This window comes from Natator depressus, chromosome 4 (genome assembly GCF_965152275.1).
Source record: "Natator depressus isolate rNatDep1 chromosome 4, rNatDep2.hap1, whole genome shotgun sequence".
Lineage (NCBI taxonomy): Eukaryota > Metazoa > Chordata > Testudines > Cheloniidae > Natator > Natator depressus.
In genome coordinates this window covers 139316548-139333390 of record NC_134237.1, presented here as the reverse complement: position 1 = coordinate 139333390, position 16843 = coordinate 139316548, and the positions used below count along the sequence as shown (strand labels likewise).

At 46.6% G+C, this 16843-nt stretch overlaps 1 non-coding gene across 1 annotated transcript; it reads right to left on the bottom strand.

Moving 5' to 3' along the window:
• Window positions 1–1358: 1358 nt before the first annotated feature.
• Window positions 1359–1432, bottom strand: TRNAI-AAU (transfer RNA isoleucine (anticodon AAU)). The gene has a single exon. It is a non-coding gene; the product is annotated as a tRNA-Ile (tRNA).
• Between the last annotated feature and the right edge of the window lie 15411 nt (window positions 1433–16843).

The window sequence follows — 16843 nt, the reverse complement described above, 5'->3', positions numbered from 1 at the left end:
GGCTCCCATTGACTAGGACAATTGGTTGTAAATGTCTCTGTTTACTTGCAAGCCTTCCTGCATTCGTGTAAGCCAGCCCGGGAAGAATGAAGGCTGGGGTCTCACAGTACATATGATCAGGTCAACTGATAATGCAATCTATCTTAAATCTGGTACTTTTCCATTTAGAAGGAAAGGGGGGAACCCAGAGAGACAAAAGATTCCTGCCTTGTGCCAAAGCTATAAAAGGGGGTGGAACAGAACAAAGCGGGTTTTCCAGACATGAGAAAGCCCCTGTTTTCCACCTAAGATGTCTGCTGGAACTAACAAGGACTATACCAGGGGAAAGGATCGGGCCCAGACTAGAAAAGGATCTAGTCTGTGAAAAAAGCTGATTGGAACATCTCTGAAGGCAAGATATTATCTGTAATCAGTTTCTTAATGTATTAGGCTTAGACTTGTTTTGCTTTATTTTGCTTGGTGATTTACTTTGTTCTGTCTGTTATTACTTGAAATCACATAAGTCCTACTTTTTATACTTAATAAAATCACTTCTGTTTATTAATGAACCCAGAGTAAATTATTAATACCTGGGGGAGCAAACAGCTGTGCATAGCTCTCTATCAGTGTTATAGAGGGTGGACAATCTGAGTTTACCCTGTATAAGCTTTATACAGAGTAAACTGGATTTATTTGGGGTTTGGATCCCACTGGGAGCTGGGTGTCTGGGTCCTGGAGACAGGTGACCTGCTGAGCAGTTTTTGGTTAAAGTCTGCAGCTTTGGGGGTGTGGACCAGACCTGGGTCTGGGTTGCAGTAGGCTAGTGCATCTGGCTCAACAAGGCAGGGTTCTGGAGTCCCAAGCTGGCAGGGAAAATGGGCTCAGAGGTGATCTCAGCACATCAGGTGACAGTCCCAAGTCGGTCTCTGTGACTGAACCTGTCACAGCAACTATAAGTCTTCCTCTGTGGCTTGGGCTGGAGGGCCTGCCCCCCGTAGGGTGCATTTGGGTGGACAGTGCAGGCGGCAAGAATTTGGGCTATCAGGTCAACCCAGGACAATGGGGTCGAGATGACAGTCCTGTGATATGCACCTTCTCCTGCAAGTCGGGCAGGCAGCTGGCCAGGCTTTGCCCCGGGTCTTAGTCCCTTTCAACCACCAGATCAGGGAACTAGCTGGGAGAGGGGAGGAAAGGAGGTGGCCAGAGCCACCTCCCCGCAGGCTGGCAACTTGCAGTGCCTGTGCCAGATGGACTCTCCTCCCACCAGGACTCTTGCCTGCTCCCTACCAGCTGCTCAGCCCATTTCCTTTTCTGGCCTCCCTGCCCAGAGCAGTCGGCTAAAGAAAGACAAGACAAGAGAACCCCCTCCACCTGTGGAGTGGCCAGCATGGGGCTCGAACCCACTACCTTGGCGTTATTAGGACCATGCTCTAACCAGCTGAGCGAGCCAGCCCACGGGGAGCTAGTTTATAAGTAGCCCTTTTGGAAAGGAGCCACAGGGACATTGTGGCCTCCAGAATGAGATGGGTGGCTCAGGGCAGCTGGGGACTTGCAGGGGAATTAGCTCACATGGCAGAGTTCTAATTTACAATACAGCCAGCAATAGGAATGATGCCTGCATTCTCCAGTGGCAGGGGCATCCCCTTCTTTTTCGAAGGCACTGCCAGCCGGGGGGCACCTCCAGTGGCCCCCTCCCTTTCCCTACTTGGCCTCCCAAAAAGCCGGCCCTTGCGGGGCAGAGAAATGCTGGGCTCTGGCCCTCCTTTGCCTGGCAGTGTCAGGAGCACAGGAGACAGGCTCCAGCTTGGGGGAATTAGCTCAAATGAAAGCGTGCTCGCTTTGCAGGTGAAAGGTAGAAGGATCAATACCCAAGTGCTCCAGCCTGCTCTCTGGTAGTGAGGGATTGGCCCCTTTTTTGCTGAGCTGGCATAAGAGCGCCAGCCCTTTCTCCCTCCCTCCGTGCTCCTCCGCACAAAGCCGACTAGCTAGGAGGGAGTGCCACTCAAGGACAGAATGACTCCAATCCCCGGGATGCACTGAGTGAACGAGCAGACTGGCGGGAGGCGCCCGATGTCGTCAAAGCTGTAGGTCACATAACCCAACCGGCCTCCTGTGCTCAGCCCATGATGAAAGCACACAGAGAGCTTGGCCTGAGCCAAAGCAGGGAAGGGCTGTGTGAGGCCATGTGTCTGTGGGTGTCCCGCCAGGCTGAAGGGAGGGGTGTTTAGCTGTGTGCTGTGCCAGGGAGTCTGTGTAAGCCTGGTTGGGGATCCTGAGCTGGGTCTGCTCCTGTAAATTTGTTGGGTTAGCTAAAAAGTGGTTTTCTCTTAAGTGTGGTGATTGTTCCAGGGGCTAACTCTCATCCCCCTGTCATAAATATAAAGGGAAGGGTAAACACCTTTAAATCCCTCCTGGCCAGAGGAAAAACCCTTTCACCTGTAAAGGGTTAAGAAGCTAAGATAACCTCGCTGGCACCTGACCAAAATGACCAATGAGGAGACAAGATACTTTCAAAGCTGGAGGCGGGTGAGAAACAAAGTGTCTCTCTGTCTGTGTGGTGCTTTTGCCGGGACCAGAGCAGGAATGCAGGTCAGAACTCCTGTAAAGGGCTAATAAGCAATCTAGTTAGATCTGCGTTAAATTCTGTTTTGTTTAAATGGCTGATAAAATAAGTTGTGCTGAATGGAATGGATATTCCTGTTTTTGTGTCTTTTTGTAACTTAAGGTTTTGCCTAGAGGGATTCTCTATGTTTTGAATCTGATTACCCTGTAAGGTATTTACCATCCTGAGTTTACAGAGGTGATTCTTTTACTTTTTCTTTAATTAAAATTCTCTTTTAAGAACCTGATTGTTTTTTCATTGTTCTTAAGATCCAAGGGTTTGGGTCTGTGTTCACCTGTGCAAATTGGTGAGGATTTTTATCAAGCGTTCCCCAGGAAAGGGGGTGTAGGGCTTGGTGGGATATTCTGGGGGGGAGACGTTTCCAAGTGGGCACTTCCCCTGTTTTTGTGGAACACTTTGGTGGTGGCAGCGTTTAACCTAAGCTGGTAAGAATAAGCTTAGGGGGTCTTTCATGCAGGTTCCCACATCTGTACCCTAGAGTTCAGAGTGGGGAAGGAACCTTGACACCCCCCAACACACTTCAGGCAGGGAGCGTTTGTCTTTGTGCCAAGGTGCATGGCTGGGACCTGTAATGACACTACACCCCATATTCTTCACAGTAATGTTGTTATTATTATTATATGATTATGACATAATCATAATGTATTTTATTCAAGATAGGCCATGTGAGTATCATTGGAAAGGTTACGATTTACTGAATATCATTATCCTATTTGTTTGCATGTATCTTTTGGGATCATAAGTTAGGAATATTGACTCTGTATCTGTATTTCCTGTAAAAAGAAAGGGAGGACTTGTGGCACCTTAGAGACTAACCAATTTCTTTGAGCATAAGCTTTCATGAGCTACAGCTCACTTCATCGGATGCATGCAGTGGAAAATACAGTGGGGAGATTTTGTATACACAGAGACCAGGAAACAGTGGGTGTTACCATACACACTGTAACAAGAGTGATCAGGGAAGGTGAGCTATTACCAGCAGGAGAGTGGTGTGTGGGGGGGGACCTTTTGTAGTGATAATCAAGGTGGGCCATTTCCAGCAGTTAACAGGAACATCCGAGGAGCAGGCGGGGGGAGGGGGAGAGGAAATAAACATGGGGAAATAGTTTTACTTTGTGTAATGACTCATCCACTCCCAGTCTCTATTCAAGCCTAAGTTAATTGTATCCAGTTTGCAAATTAATTCCAATTCAGCAGTCTCTCGTTGGAGGCTGTTTTTGAAGTTTTTTTTGTTGAAGAATTAGAACTTTTTTGGCTGACTTAGAACAACGCATCCTCAGCTCTCGTCCCCTAATGCCCCTACTCTACTTGGGCTACATTGATGACATTCAAGTTGCATGGCCCATTAGAGAAACACTTAGCTCACAACGGACTGTGGAAGACACCCATCTACATCTAATGGGCTTTCCTGTAAACGTTCTAACTAAAGTATGGGCATTGGCTTCTGCTACGACTAAGTGAAGCAGGCATGGGCATGTGACTTGCCCATGTGGCTTTACAGGGACATGTGACTAGGTCACCTGGTACTGGACTCCATCTTGGGATAGACTCATAGGACTGGAAGGACGGGACCTCAAGAGGTCTCCTTGTCCACTCTCCTCCACTCATGGCAGGACTAAATATTACCTAGACCATCCCTGACAGGTGTTTATCCAACCTGCTCTTAAAAATCTCCAATGATGATAGATAGGGGGGGATCTGAGTTACGACAGAGAATTCTTTCCTGGGTGTCTGGCTGGTGAATCTTGCCCATACGCTCAAGGTTCAGCTGATTGCCATATTTGGGGTCGGGAAGGAATTTTCCTCCAGGGCAGATTGGAAGAGGCCGTGGAGGTTTTTCGCCTTCCTCTGTAGCATGGGACACGGGTCACTTGCTGGAGGATTCTCTGCTCCTTAAAGTCTTTAAACCACGATTTGAGGACTTCAATAGCTCAGACGTAGGTGAGGGGTTTTTCGCAGGAGTGGGTGGGTGAGATTCTGTGGCCTGCCTTGTGCAGGAGGTGGGACTAGATAATCATAATGGTCCCTTCTGACCTAAATATCTATGAGTCTATGGAGATTCCACAACTCCCTGGGCAATTTATTCCAGTGCTTAACGACCCTGACAGTTAGGAAGTTTTTCCTTATGTCTAACCTAAACCTCCCTTGCAGCAATTTAAGCCCATTGCTTCTTGTCCTATCCTCAGAGGTTAAGAAGAATAACTTCTCTCTCCCTCCTCCTTGTAACAACCTTTTATGTACTAGAAAACTGTTCTCATGTCCCCTCTCAGTTTTCTCTTTTCCAGAGTAAACAAACCCAATTTTTTCCATCTTCCCTCATAGGTCATGTTTTCTAGACCTTTAATCATTTTTGTTGCTCTTCTCTGGACTTTCTCCAGTTTGTCCACATCTTTCCTGAAATGTGGTGCCCAGAACTGGACACAATACTCCAGTTGAGGCCTAATCAGCGCGGAGCAGAGTAGAAGAATTACTTCTCGTGTCTTGGTTACAATACTCCTGCTAATACAGCCCAGAATGATGTTTGCTTTTTTTGCAACAGCGTTACACTGTTGACCCATATTTAGCTTGTGGTACACTATGACCCCCGGATCCCTTTCAGCAGGACTGCTTCCTAGGCAGTCATTTCCCATTTTGTATGTCTGCAACTGATTGTTCCTTCCTAAGTGGAGAACTTTGCATTTGTCCCGATTGAATTTTATCCTATTTACTTCAGACCATTTCTCCAGTTTGTCCAGATCATTTTGAATTTTAATCCTATCCTCCAAAGCACTTGCAACTCCTCCCAGCTTGGTATAGTCTGCAAACTTTATAAGTGTACTCTCTATGCCATTATCTAAATCATTGATGAAGATATTGAACAGAATCAGACCCAGAACTGATCCCTGCAGGACCCACTCATTATGCCCTTACAGAATGACTGTGAACCACTGATAATGACTGTCTGGGAACAGTTTTCCAACCAGTTTTGCACCCACCTTATAGTGGCTCCATCTAGGTTGCATTTCCCTAGTTTGTTTATGAGAAGTTCATGTGGGACAGTATCAAAAGCTTTAGTAAAGTCAAGATATGCCACATCTACTTCCCCCCCATCCACAAGGCTTGTTACCCTGTCAAAGAAAGCTAGCGGGTTGGTTTGACACGATTTGTTCTTGACAAATCTATGCTGACTGTTACTTATCGCCTTATTAAATTCTAGATATTTGCAAATTGATTGCTTAATTGTTTGCTCCCTTATCTTTCCGGGTACAGAAGTTAAGCTGACTGGTCTGTAATTCCCTGGGTTGTCCTTATTTCCCTTTTTATAGATGGGCACTAGATTTGCCCTTTTCCAGTCTTCTCGAATCTCTCCCATCTTCCATGACTTCTCAAAGATAATCGCTAATGGCTCAGATACGTCCTCAGTCAGCTCCTTGAACAGTACATTCTAGGGTGTATTTCATCGGGCCCTGGTGACTTAAACACCTCTAATTTCTCTAAGGCATTTTTAACATGTTCTTTCCCCATTTTAGCCTCTGAGCCTACCTCATTTCCATGGACATTCACTGTGTTAGACGTCCCATCACCACCAACCTTCTTGATGAAAACTGAAACAATGAAGTCATTAAGCACCTCTGCCATTTCCACATTTTCTGTTATTATTCCCCCACCCACCCGCCCGCCCACCAGCCCATTGAGTAATGGGCCTACCCTGTCCTTGGTCTTCCTCTTGCTTCCAATGTATTTGCAGAATGTTTTCTTGTTACCCTTCATGTCTCTAGCTAGTTTGATCTCATTTTGTGCATTGGCCTTTCTAATTTTGCCCCTACATACTTGTATTATTTGTTATATTCATCCTTTAAAATTTGACCAAGTTTTCTCTTTTTATAGGACTCTTTTTTGATTTTTAGATCATTGAAGATCACCTGTTTAAGCCAGAAGAAAGAACGAGGAGTACTTGTGCACCTTAGAGACTAACAAATTTATTTGAGCATAAGCTTTCATGGGCTAAAACCCACTTCATCGGATGCATGCAGTGGAAAATACAGTAGGAAGATATATACACAGAGAACATGAAAAAAAATGAGTGTTGCCATACCAACTCTAACAAGACTAATCAATTAAGGTGGGCTATTATCAGCAGGAGAAAAAAGCTTTTGTTGTGATAATCAGGATGGCCCATTTCAAACAGTTGACAAGAAGGTGTGAGTAAGAGTAGGGGGAAAATTAGCATGGGGAAATAGTTTTTAGTTTGTGAAATGACCCATCCACTCCCAGTCTTTATTCAAGCCTAATATCATGGTGTCCAGTTCGCAAATTAATTCCAGTTCTGCAGTTTCTCGTTGGAGTCTGTTTTTGAAGTTTTTTTGTTGAAGAATTGCCACTTCTAGGTCTGTAATCGAGTGACCATAGAGATTGAAGTGTTCTCCAGCTGATTTTTGAATGTTATAATTCTTGACGTCTGATTTGTGTCCATTTATTCTTTTGCGTAGAGACTGTCCAGTTTGGCCAATGTACATGGCAGAGGGGCATTGCTGGCACATGATGGCATATATCACATTGGTAGATGTGCAGGTGAACGAGCCTCTGATAGTGTGGCTGATGTGATTACATCCTATGATGGTGTCCCTTGACTAGATATGTGGACAGAGTTGGCAACGGGCTTTGTGGCAAGGATAGGTTCCTGGGTTCGTGTTTTTGTTGTGTGGTGTGTGGTTGCTGGTCAGTATTTGCTTCAGGTTGCGGGGCTGTCTGTAGGCAAGGACTGGCCTGTCTCCCAAGATCTGTGAGAGTGATGGATCGTCCTTCAGGATAGGTTGTAGATCCTTGATGATGCGTTGGAGAGGTTTTAGTTGGGGGCTGGAGGTAACGGCTAGTGGCGTTCTGTTACTTTCTTTGTTAGGCCTGTCCTGTAGCAGGTGACTTCTGGGTACTCTTCTGGCTCGGTCAGTCTGTTTCTTCACTTCAGCAGGTGGGTATTGTAGTTGTAAGAACACTTGATAGAGATCTTGTAGGTGTTTGTCTCTGTCTGAGGGGTTGGAGCAAATGCGGTTGTACCGTAGAGCTTGGCTGTAGACAATGGATCGTGTGGTGTGGTCTGGATGAAAGCTGGAGGCATGTAGGTAGGAATAGCGGTCAGTAGGTTTCCAGTATAGGGTGGTGTTTATGTGACCATCGCTTATTAGCACCATAGTGTCCCGGAAGTGGATCTCTTGTGTGGACTGGTCCAGGCTGAGGTTGATGGTGGGATGGAAATTGTTGAAATCTTGGTGGAATTCCTCAAGGGCTTCTTTTCCATGGGTCCAGATGATGAAAATGTCATCAATGTAGTGCAAGTAGAGTAGGGGCATTAGGGGACGAGAGCTGAGGAAGCATTGTTCTAAATCAGCCATAAAAATGTTGGCATACTGTGGGGCCATGCGGGTACCCATAGCAGTGCCGCTGATTTGAAGGTATACATTGTCCCCAAATGTGAAATAGTTATGGGTGAGGACAAAGTCACAAAGTTCAGCCACCAGGTTTGCCGTGACATTATCGGGGATACTGTTCCTGACGGCTTGTAGTCCATCTGTGTGTGGAATGTTGGTGTAGAGGGCTTCTACATCCATAGTGGCCAGGATGGTGTTTTCAGGAAGATCACCGATGGATTGTAGTTTCCTCAGGAAGTCAGTGGTGTCTCGAAGATAGCTGGGAGTGCTGGTAGTGTAAGGCCTGATGAGGGAGTTTACATTGCCAGACAATCTTGCTGTCAGGGTGCCAATGCCTGAGATGATGGGGCATCCAGGATTTCCAGGTTTATAGCTCTTGGGTAGCAGATAGAATACCCCTGGTCGGGGTTCCAGGGGTGTGTCTGTGCGGATTTGTTCTTTTCAGGGAGTTTCTTGAGCAAATGCTGTAGTTTCTTTTGGTAACCCTGTGATGAAGTGGGACTGTTCTTAATGGTTCCTCTGAATAGTGTGGGGGTGCCTCAGTTTCCCCTACGCAGTTCTTAAGTATCTAGGTGGTGGGGTAGGGTGTATGATTGTTGCAGAGCCCTAGAGGGCAGGTGTGTGCAGGAGTCTGGACACAGAGAATGGCCAACACCCTGTTTCCTGACAACTGATGGCCTGGGCCCTTCCCCCCTGCAAGGTGAGAGCTAAAGGGTTGGAGAACAAAGGAATCAGGTGACCTTCTGGCCCGGGAAAGGGGAAAGCCCAGAGGAGGAGGGGCTGGAGGGAGTTTCAGTTTGGGGCTGGCTGGAGACATGGAGTGAAGTGCAGACATGGTTGTCTGGCTCACTGCCCCCCAAAATGGACCTGGCTGAGGGGTCCTGTTCTCTGCACCTACAAACTCTGTGTTAGACCATGTTCCTATCGTCTGATAAACCTCTGTTTTACCGGCTGGCTGAGAGTCACGTCTGACTGTGAAGTTGGGGGGCAGGACCCTCTGGCTTCCCCAGGATCCCGCCTGGGCGGACTCGCTGTGGGAAGCGCACGGAGGGGCAGAGGACGCTGAAGGCTCCGAGGTCAGACCCAGGAAGGTGGAAGCTGGGTGAGCTGTGTGTCCTGAAGACAGGCTGCTCACAGAGAGGAGACTGCCCCAGAGTCCTGCCTGGCTTCATGGGGAGCAGTTCCAGAGCATCGCCCAGGGACTCCGTGACAAACCCTCCGTGGGATCAGAGGGTAATGGCTTGTAGAAAGTGGTATTGGAGAGCTGCCTAGCAGCCTCTCATTCATATTCCGACCTATTCATGATGACGACAGCACCTCCTTTGTCAGCCTTTTTGATTATGATGTGAGAGCTGTTTCTGAGGCTGTGGATGGCATTGTGTTCTGCACGGCTGAGGTTATGGGGCAAGTGATGCTGCTTTTCCACAATTTCAGCCTGTGCACGTCGGCGGAAGCACTCTATGTAGAAGTCCAGTCTGTTGTTTCGACCTTCAGGAAGAGTCCACCTAGAATTCTTCTTTTTGTAGTGTTGGTAGGAAGGTCTCTGTGGGTTAGTACATTGTTCAGAGGTGTGTTGGAAATATTCCTTGAGTCGGAGACGTCGAAAATAGGATTCTAGGTCACCACAGAACTGTATCATGTTCATGGGGGTGGAGGGGCAGAAGGAGAGGCCCCAAGATAGGACAGATTCTTCTGCTGGGCTAAGAGTACAGCTGGATAGATTAACAATATTGTTGGGTGGGTTAAGGGAACCACTGTTGTGGCCCCTTGTGGCATGTAGGAGTTTAGATAGTGCAGTGTCCTTTTTCCTGTGTAGAGAAGCAAAGTGTGTGTTGTAAATGGCTTGTCTAGTTTTTGTAAAGTCCAGCCACGAGGAAGTTTTTGTGGAAGGTTGGTTTTTTCATGAGAGTATCCAGTTTGAGAGCTCATTCTTAATCTTTCCCTGTTTGCTGTATACATTACACAAAATAAAACTATTTCCCCATGCTTATTTCCCCTCCCCCTTCACTGTTACTCACACCTTCTTGTCAACTGTTGGAAATGGGCCATCCCAATTATCACGACAAAAGTTTTTCTTCTCCTGCTGAGAATAGCTCACCTTAACTGATCACTCTCGTTATAGTGGGTATGGCAACACCCATTGTTTCATGTTCTCTGTGTTTATATCTTCCTACTGTATTTTCCACTGCATGCATCCGATGAAGTGGGTTTTAGCCCACGAAAGCTTATGCTCAAATAAATTTGTTAGTCTCTAGGGTGCCTCAAGTACTCCTCGTTCTTTTTGCTGATACAGACTAACACAGCTACTCCTCTGAAACCTTTTTAAGCCATATTAGTCTCTTGCCATACTTTCTATCTTTTCTAGTTTGCACTTGTGCCCTTAATAATATCTCTTTGAAAAACTGCCAACTGTCTTCAGTTGTTTTTCCCCTTAGACTTGCTTCCCATGGGATCTTACATACCAACTCCCTGAGTTTGCTAAAGTCTGCCTTCTTGAAATCCAGTGTCTTTATTTTGTTCTTCTCCCTCCTACCATCCCTTAGAATCGTGAACTCTGTCATTTCATGATCACTTTCACCCAATCTGGCTTCCACTTTCAAATTCTCAACCAGTTCCTCCCTATTTGTCACAATCAAATCTAGAACAGCCTCTCCCCTAGTAGCTTTATCCACCTTCTGAAATAAAACATTGTCTCCAATACATGACCCACAAACAAGATCCATGTTCATTTCAGGCTCCATTCAGTTCATGGGGCGATGAAAAAGTGTTTCCAAATGCAAGGGAACAAACTAAATGGTGGGGGAAAAGTAGGCAGGTTAGTCCTTTCATCATCATATTATCAATGACGATGTAGAACATAAAAGGGAACAACCAAAAACTGCATATTCACTATGCAGAGAAATATGAAGGTTTCTACCTGGATGCAGTACAATCTAGTTTCTAGCACAGAAAGTCACTCAAAATACAACCCATTTGCAATTTAATTCCTGGCCCTTTTTGGAAACTAGCCCCTCCCATGTCCTGAAGAAAAGCTGCAGCTCTGAGCACATCCTCAAGAAACATTCCAAGGCACGCAGGAGACTCCCTCTGCTGTCAAGACACAGTCATAACAGCTTTGGAACTGGGACAGTTCTTTACCTGAGACGCAAATCCGAGCCTAAAAGAGTATAAACCCAGTTTAGATCTCCCCCATCTAACTACCGCCTGCAGTTAGGGTTGCAACCTCTAGAAGTGTGTCATGATATTGCAACATCAAAGAACTATGGGGTTGCTTTTAATGGCCTTCGGTCTATTCACCTAGTTTATGGGCAGTGTTAGAGGGCTTTCCCTCCACCCTCCCACTTCCCTGGTTCTTGTCACACAAGCAGCAAAAGACCAGAAGTCCGAAGGGCAGACAATGTGATGTTTATTGGGGTTAATTTCCAGCAAGCATGATTCCAATTTCCTGTTTGACCCCAGTTTATATAGTAATATTCCCAGCTATACCATAACCAGTCATTTTACTGAAATCTATCTAACCAATCCTAACATATTGTAATGTAATTCTCTAACCAATTATATCGCACTACCCTAATTAACTTACACCTAGCAAAATTAATTATACAGTAGACAGAAACAATTAGACAACCAGACAGATTAACAATAGAAAAGTGGGGGCCATAAAGATAAAACATACAGAAATGAGGTTTCACAACCACAACCATTGAGAAGGGATTTCTCACCAGACAGGATGCTATCAAACTAAGTTTTCTTTAACCATCTTTATCTGGTGGTGATGGGCACTATCAGGATAGGATTGTATTCCTAAGAGCCCAGTACCACCTTGTTTCAATGTGACTAGTTTGGAATGTGAGGATGTGACCGTTCCCTTCCCAGCTTATGGCTGCCCCTGCTGCTTAGCCAGAGATCTTAGCCTAAGAATAAGGCCTCAGACTATCCGAGGGAGAGAAGGCCCATACATGGGCAGACTGTGATTTTGATTATTTGTTTTAGACCTCTATAACTAGCTAAGTGATAAAAATACACCTAAGTTCTTAAAGCAGAGGTGGGCAAACTACAGCCCATGAGCTGTTTTCAGACAGCCCGTGAGCTCCTGCTGGGGAGCAAGATTTGGGGCTTGCCACACTCCCGAGCTACATCTGTGGCACTGGGTCAGGGGCGCACCGCGTGGCTCCCAGAAGTCATGGCATGGCCCAGCTCCGGCTCCTATGTGCTCCAATGGCCCCCTCCTGTGCTCCAATGGGAGCTGCAGGGGCGGTGCCTGCGGATGGGGCAGCGTGCAGAGCCGCCTGGCCACACCTCCGCATATGAGCTGGAGAAGAGACATGCCACTGCTTCCGGGAGCCCCTTGAGGTAAGCGCCTCTCGAAGCCTGCACACCTGAGCCTCTCCCCACGCCCCAGCCCCCTGCCTCAGCCTTGATCCCCCTCCCGCTCTCCAAACCCCTCAATCCCAACTAGGAGCACCCTCCTGCACCCCAAACCTCTCATCCCCGGAACCTGAACCCCTTCTCACACCCCTACCCCAGCCCTGATCCCCCTCCCACCCTCCAAACCCCTTGGTCCCAGCCCAGAGCACCCTCCAAACCCCAAACCTCCAAACTCCTCATCCCAAGCCCTACCCCAGAGCCCACACCCCCAACCAGAGCCCTTACCCCCTCGCACACCCCAACCCCAATTTTGCGAGCATTCATGGCCCACCACACAATTTCTATTCCCAGATGTGGCCCTCAGGCCAAAAAGTTTGCCCAACCCTGTCTTAAAGTATAGGCCTTTACAGGCAGGCCTGCATATCTATATTCTAGCAGGCAGACTCTGTATATCTGGTATGGGGGTCAACCCAGTTTAGAATTAGTTTTTTTCCTTTCAAAGGTGTCTGAAATGGGCAATTCTTCATTTCTTTATTGGGCAGTTTTTGGTACCTGTGCTGTCTACATCACTTGCTGTTCTGTTTTCCTTTCATATGGGCACACTAGCAAAAATATGTGAGTACTTTAAAGAGCTCTGACTCCGAGTCTGTCATCTCAGAGCTTAGTTAATGCTTAATATTGAGAAGCAATTAACCATTGGGACAACTTACTGAGGCATGTGGTGGATTCTCCATCTCTTGATGTCTTTAAATCAAGATTGGATGGCTTTTTAGAATTCATGCTGTAGCTCAGCCACAAGCTATGGGCTCGATGCATGGGTACCTGGGTGACCGTCTCTGGCCGGGGTTATACAAGAGGACAGACTAGATGATCACAATGGTCCCTTCTAGCCTTGGGATCTACGTAAAACACATTACCAATAGCAGGGCGACTAACCCAGGGCCAGGCTGCTTTGAGCAAGTGGTAACTGACTCGAGCATTTCACATCTAGGTCAACAATTTAAATCCACTCCAGCGGGTAGTGGCTGAAGGTTGTTGCCAGCTGGTTGCTGTTCATCATCTTCTGTGGAAATAATTTTGTGGTCCCGGTAGAGAGGTGCCCCCAAACCAGCACCATTATTGGTAGCTTGTTTGTTAAGAACTGAGTGGGTCTCAGAGGTGGAGCTACCCCATCTCCGGTGAGGAGCTACCCCATCTCGTGTTGGTAGAGGTCCATCAGCAGAGCTACTTGCTGTAGAGATCAATCCTAAGAGCTGTCATCTTTCTCCCAGTATTAAATGCCCTTGGAAATAAATATTACACGTCTTTGAAGGAAGAGCAGCCTAAGATGCAGAAAAACAACCTATTGGGTCCTTCCAAGGAAGTGACAGGTTTGGGAGGGACTGCTCCTGTTGGGTTGGAATGGACAGACACATTTTGATCTAGGGGTAGGATTTTATATTTGTATTAAAGGCCACAGTGTATCCTGCCAGGCACCCTTTTTGAATAGCAGAAAGGAAGGACCCTCTGGGGCATTGGTAGAAACGCATCTGACAGACTGCCAGCGTCTGTACTGATGTTAAGGCAGGGACAGACCAGAACAGTCCTTATGACTGATTATGGTCACCCTTTGTTTTAGGATAAGTTGTATTATAAAAGATGGGGTCTTGCTTCCTATATGCATTATAAACGTCGCTCTAGTCATTTCTTTGTTTTAAGATTTAGTGAGTAAAAGACAGGGTCATGTATTGTGACTGTGTTAATTAGAGTAGAGGAACGCCGAAGGCCCGAGCCACAGTGTGAACTGTTTTGATTACAAGATTCAGTGAGGTTTAATTTCTAATTCCTTTCTTGCTAAATATAAACTACTGCTGTTTGTAAACCTTTGAAGGTCTCTGTAAAAGACTGTTCGTGTGAATGAGGAGTGCATGCATCAGGAAAAGATAAGGTCTGAAGGCCATTATCAAGCCAGATGGTCAAGGCAGGAGGAGTGAAGAAATTTAACAGAGAACCATCAATGCCCATCCATGACTGAGGGAAGGCAGATTAACAACCCTGAAGTGGAGGCTGGCACCCCCAAAGACAAGACAATTGATTAAATCAAAAGGACAGGATGGCCCTCTGTCATAAAAATAAAAATAAACCCCTTTAAAATCCCTCCTGGCCAGAGGAAATCTCCTCTCACCTGTAAAGGGTTAAGAAGCTAAAGGTAACCTCGCTGGCACCTGACCAAAATGACCAATGAGGAGACAAGATACTTTCAAAAGCTGGGAGGAGGGAGAGAAACAAAGGGTCTGTGTGTCTGTCTATATTCTGTCTTTGCTGGGGATAGACCAGGAATGAAGCCTTAGAACTTTTAGTAAGTAATCTAGCTAGGTACGTGTTAGATTATGATTTCTTTAAATGGCTGATCAAAGAACTGTGCTGAATAGAATAACTATTTCTGTCTGTGTATCTTTTTTGTAACTTAAGGTTTTGCCTAGAGGGGTTCTCTATGTTTTGAATCTAATCACCCTGTAAGGTATCTACCATCCTGATTTTACAGGGGGGATTTCTTATTTCTAATTACTTCTATTTTTATTAAAAGTCTTCTTGTAAGAAAACTGAATGCTTTTTCATTGTTCTCAGATCCAGGGGTTTGGGTCTGTGGTCACCTATGCAAATTGGTGAGGCTTTTTATCCAACATTTCCCAGGAAAGGGGGGGTGCAAGTGTTGGGAGGATTGTTCATTGTTCTTAGGATCCAAGGGTCTGGGTCTGTAGTCACCTAGGCAAATTGGTGAGGCTTTTTACCAAACCTTGTCCAGAAAGTGGGATGTGTGGTGAAGGCTGACCTTTCCTTGGCAGATTCATCTAGTGGTACCTGCCAGTACCCCTTGGTTAAGTCCAAGGTAGAGATGAACTGGGCCCGTCCCAGTTTCTCTAATAGTTCATCTGTGCGTGGCATTGGATAGTTGTCTGGGCGAGTTACAGCATTTAGCTTACGGTAGTCCACGCAAAAACGTATTTCCCCATCTGGTTTGGGAACTAGAACCACTGGAGATGCCCATGCACTTTCAGAGGGGCGGATTACACCCATCTGTAACATATCCTGGATCTCCCGTTCTATAGCAGTTTTAGCTTGAGGAGACACTCGGTAAGGTTGGACCCTAATTGGGTGAGCATTCCCTGTGTCAATGGAGTGGTATGCCCGTTCAGTCAGTCCTGGGGTGGCTGAGAACGTTGGCGCGTAGCTAGTGCACAGCTCCTGGATCTGCTGTCGCTGCATACGCCCAAGGGTCATGGAGAGGTTCACCTCTTCCACACCACCAGCACATTTCCCTTCGTAGTAGACACCTTCAGGCCACTCAGCGTCATCTCCTCCCTGGGCTGTAAACTGACAAACCTTTAATTCTCTGGAATAAAAGGGCTTTAGAGAATTAATATGGTACACCTTAGGCTTTCGGTTGGAGGTGGGGAATGCTATGAGATAATTAACAGCTCCCAGGCGCTCCTGGACTGTGAATGGCCCTTCCCACGATGCTTCCATTTTATGGGCCTGGAGCGCCCTTAAGACCATGACCTGGTCCCCTACTTTGAAGGAACGCTCTCTGGCATGTTTATCATACCAGGCTTTTTGCTCTTTTTGAGTATCCTGTAAGTTTTCTTTAGCAAGGGCTAAAGAGGTTCGGAGAGTGTTTTGTAGGTTGGTTACAAAGTCCAGAATGTTAGTTCCTGGAGAAGGTGTAAATCCCTCCCATTGCTGCTTCACCAACTGCAATGGCCCCTTAACCTCATGGCCATATACAAGTTCAAATGGGGAAAACCCTAAACTGGGGTGTGGTACAGCTCTGTAGGCAAAGAGCAACTGCTGCAACACTAGGTCCCAATCATTGGAGTGCTCATTTACGAATTTACGTATCATGGCCCCCAAAGTTCCATTAAACTTCTCCACCATGCCATTTGTTTGATGGTGGTAAGGAGTGGCAACCAAGTGATTTACCCCATGAGCTTCCCAAAGGTTTTTCATAGTTCCTACCAGGAAATTAGTCCCTGCATCTGTGAGGATGTCGGAGGGCCAACCTACCCTGGCAAAAATGTCTGCTAGTGTCTGGCACACACTTTTAGCCCTGGTGTTGCTTAGAGCTACTGCTTCCGGCCATCGGGTGGCAAAATCCATGAAAGTCAGTATGTACTGCTTTCCTCTGGGTGTCTTTTTCAGAAAAGGACCCAGAATATCCACAGCTACTCGCTGAAATGGAACTTCAATGATGGGGAGTGGCTGGAGAGGGGCTTTGACCTGGTCTTGGGGTTTTCCCACTCTTTGGCACACCTCACAAGACTGGACATAGGTAGAAACATCCTTGCCCATTCCCTCCCAGTGGAATGACCCCCCCAAACGGTCTTTGGTCCTGTTCACCCCAGCATGGCCACTAGGGTGATCATGGGCTAAGCTCAAGAGCTTGGCCCGGTATTTAGTTGGAACTACCAACTGTCTCTGAGGATGCCAG